Source organism: Lolium rigidum, chromosome 3 (assembly GCF_022539505.1).
Source record: "Lolium rigidum isolate FL_2022 chromosome 3, APGP_CSIRO_Lrig_0.1, whole genome shotgun sequence".
Taxonomy (NCBI): domain Eukaryota; kingdom Viridiplantae; phylum Streptophyta; class Magnoliopsida; order Poales; family Poaceae; genus Lolium; species Lolium rigidum.
The window spans coordinates 187,156,434-187,160,333 of record NC_061510.1 but is presented as its reverse complement, the minus strand read 5'-3'; the positions used below and the strand labels follow the sequence as shown (position 1 = coordinate 187,160,333).

General features: G+C 39.2%; 1 long non-coding RNA gene across 1 annotated transcript; it reads left to right on the top strand.

Annotated features, from left to right (window-relative positions):
* The first annotated feature begins 691 nt into the window (after positions 1–691).
* LOC124698773 lies at positions 692–1,937 on the top strand. The gene is made up of 3 exons (XR_007001111.1): positions 692–920; positions 1,009–1,205; positions 1,883–1,937. It is a non-coding gene; the product is annotated as an uncharacterized LOC124698773 (long non-coding RNA).
* Positions 1,938–3,900: the final 1,963 nt, after the last annotated feature.

The window sequence follows — 3,900 nt, the reverse complement described above, 5'->3', positions numbered from 1 at the left end:
TGCAGTGAGGTAAAATTTCAAATAAAGCTCCAAAAGAACAACTCGTAGCCTAACTTATTGCTAACTCTAGCTTTAGAGATACTTGGCTTGCTATAGAATTCTAGCTACTTAGGTGCTAGGATTAGGGAAATGGTTCCCTTCTATTACAAGTCTAGGTTTCCACTCTAGCTGATGCAGAAGTTGACTCCATTGACTTTATTGATTGGATTCTTCCTCTTGTTGCAGTTGACTTGCAACATCCTATAAACTATGCATTTTCAAATTCATGCATTGCATCACATCAGCATGTCAAAGTTTCAGTTTTAGAAAAAAAACTTACTGGTTCCTGCATAAAAGTAATTTATATTGCTAGTTTTGCTCCGTTCTAATCTATATACATACTATAATTATCCAAGTGCTTTACTGGATTGGAGTTGTGCCCATTATATCCAGATACAGTATTGGGAGTATTTACAAATTTTAGTATTTTTATTTTATGTCAGTTTTATAATCTGTAAACTAATTCAGTAAATTTAGAAAAAAACAGAAAAGAGAAAAAAAAAAAAGAGAAAAGAACGGATCGGCCGGCCAGGCCAAACGGCCCAGCCAGCATCCATGCGGAGCAGCTCACGCGGGCACGCTCACCTCACGCGAAGCCAGGCAACCACGCTATGCTTTTGCCTTTGCCTTTTTTTTTCTGACAGATGGAGCCCACGGTTTATCTCTAACCTCCAGCCAAAAGTCCACGCACGACACGGAAACAAACTGGAAACAAGTTCCACACAAATCTCACCAAAGCTGTCGATTTTGCCACGGATTTTTGCGCCTATACATACCCCATTATCCCCTCTGTATATTGATCCTAAAATCCAAATTTTTGCGCCACCAGGCTGCGCGAATTTCTCGCCGGAGTTCCAAGCCGCCGCCGCCATTGGAGCGAGGTTTCCGTCGCCCCGAGCCCCTATCTTTCACTCCATATTGATCCCCTTGCTCCACCTTTTAGCCCTGATACGTTTTTACTCGCTGTAGTGCATCGGAGCCAACACACGAAGTCGTCGGAGTTTCACCGGACTTAACCGTCTCCAACCGAGAATAGCAGCCTCTGAGGACGACTCCGAAGGACGTTTACGCGACATCATGAAAGAGAGAAGAACACATCAAGCTTTTCGCCAAACCAGAGGATCGCTAGCACGTCCGCGGCGTCCGCGTCGATCATCACCAGCAGGGTAACGCACGGAACCGATCGATCGATCACGTGTAGACTATGCTAGCTCATTCACGTACAAAAACTTTAAAATTCAATATCTTCCAATCTACATCTCCGTTTTAGGTGTTTCTTCTTGCATTGATTTCGTAATTAAATCCTCTGTAACTTTCGTGTAGAAAGTTTCTCCATCCGAGAAACTTTTTCTGATAACTTTTCGGATAAAATTATTAATAAAACGTGAAATGTTTAATCTTGTAAAAATCTTAACTATTGTTTCGTAACTCGGATTTGAGCAAATAATATATCGTTGAATTCAGAAAAATGAGAGGAACATTTTGGTACTGTTACTTTGTACTTTTACGATACCTGCGATTTTTCCAATTTAAAATAGTGTATATAGCATCTTTAGTATATTTTAAATTCAGTAAACTATTTTAATATGATTCCAACGCCAAATTGCATATACTGAATTTACCTATCCACCAGTATGCCTGCAAATGATATTAGAAACTATTTTTACACATAGATACTTTGTTCTTGGTTAAATTACTATTTGAAACCTCTATTGCATAAAATATTTGTTTATAAAAAAGTTTGTTAACAAATTCAGTTCCAGAGCATGCATCCATTATATCATATGTGTTTACCTGTTTGTGATGTTTGGTATTTGATTGTGAATTGTTTTGCTTGCGTTAGATTGTCCGAATTGCAACGAGTGTGATTGCGACGACTGTCTGAACACCGGCCAAGGCAAGTGTCACAAACTCATTATCCTATTGTTTTCTATGCATTGGTAGTTGTTTTATGTGCATAATGATTTCAAATTGCTGGCCCTGGGATATTATCAGTGGAGAGATTGCGAGAGATAAATGTTTTATTCTCTTAATGAAAACAACCATGTAAAATTAATACATCTCTGGGTGGTAATTGGTAATGCTTGGTTTATGTTGAGTGGTTGCACCGGGGTCATTTCTATGGCAGCACCGTGTGCATCACACTTGAGGTTGGCCACCCAGGAACAAAGAGATTAGCCCAGTTCTCCTGTTTTAGTAGCTTCCAGTACAACCACATGCTATATGGGCTCTGGCTAGATTGAGTAGGTTGCGAGAACTCGACCAAATGTACAGAGGGTGGTAGGTGTTGGTAGGACGGAGCGCGTCCATTGTGGTTGAGGTATTGCTTCTGAAAGGTCTTGTCCTAGTCGACATCTGTCCATTGAGCAAAATGCGCATCATGGAAGAAGAACATACTAGGTCATGTGGGGAATGTGTACATCATCTCGAGAGTGTCAAATCTAAGTACTTAGCCGTGTCCCCGGTTACGGACATCTATGAGCAATTAGAGCTTGAAACTGTTGGACAATCTCGTCAGTCGAATTTCTGAATATTAATGCACCAGGTGAATTATGGGTAGTAATTAGTCTTATTGAAATACTATGTTTTAAGAAATGTTTTGAGAGTAGGAAAAATAAAACTGGCTTTACGCAAATATGAACTCCACCTGCCAAATATCATGTAGTGATAGGCGCCAGAAAAAGCCACCATAGTAACATCTTGCCATTTCCATAACAAGTGTAATGACCCGTCTGGGCTGCAACGTTTTATGTTGCAGGTTATTCTGAAGGCGAGTAAGGAATACCGTAGGTTGCGAACTTACACCCAACATGTTCGCCTGTGGCGTGATGGAGCTCTTCGTTTATTTATTTGTTGCTTGAACTATGTTATTTTCAGCTAGCCTTGAGCTATGCGCTTTGTAATAATTATACCATGGATCATACGTTGTAATAATTGACGCATTTGCTATTCTGGTTATTCATCGAACTGTGTGTGCTAGCGATTGATCCAAGGGACTAGCACAGAAAAGCACAGAGATTCAATCTGTATTCAGGTTGTGTCGCTTCAGATGGTATCATAGCATTGTGTTGAATGTAGGTTCGTGACCTTAGAAAATGGAGTAGATTAGGAAGACCATAGGAACTGAAAACCTATTTAAGTTTGTCTTCTATTTTATCGTTCTTTATTTCTCATAATTTTATATCTATCATTTTTCTCACTCTCCTCTATTCAAAATAGTAGATGTTTATTACCCACTTTAGTTAACAAGCCAAACCTCTGTTGGAATAATTATTGGAAAATATGAACATGATGATGAGGATGGTGATGTAATCAAAGTTGGTGCATACACCGAAGAAGAAGATGAATAAGATGACTCCGAGGAGGTGATCTAAATTATGTCTAATAATGAGGAAGACCCTCTGAAAGAGGACACACCGCCAACAATGAACACTCGCTCGAAGAAGCGCAAGTTCATGAAGATCTCGGACTACGTCAAACTCTTCAAAGTCTAATTAGGATTTGCCGCCATTAGTTCTTCGTTAGGAAATCGATATTCGTGATAGCTAGGATATTGATCATATCGTCTTGTGGTATGGCCAAGGTATTGCTTAGGATCTGTTATTCTTGAACCTTTGAATTGCTAGGAATTTTCGTGAGGATTTATAATATTAAAGGCGTTTTTTTTATAAAGTATTGAATTGAAGAAGTGCAGTTTTCTGGATGTTGCTGTTTACCACGCGATTTTTCATGCTTTACTGGTAACTCCAAAATTCACTAAAAATTCAGGTTAGGTGCGGAATTCGTTCCTGTACATGCACACAAATTGGCTAAATTTTCTGACATATTTAAGTGCCTATGTAAAATACGTTTTCACAGTAG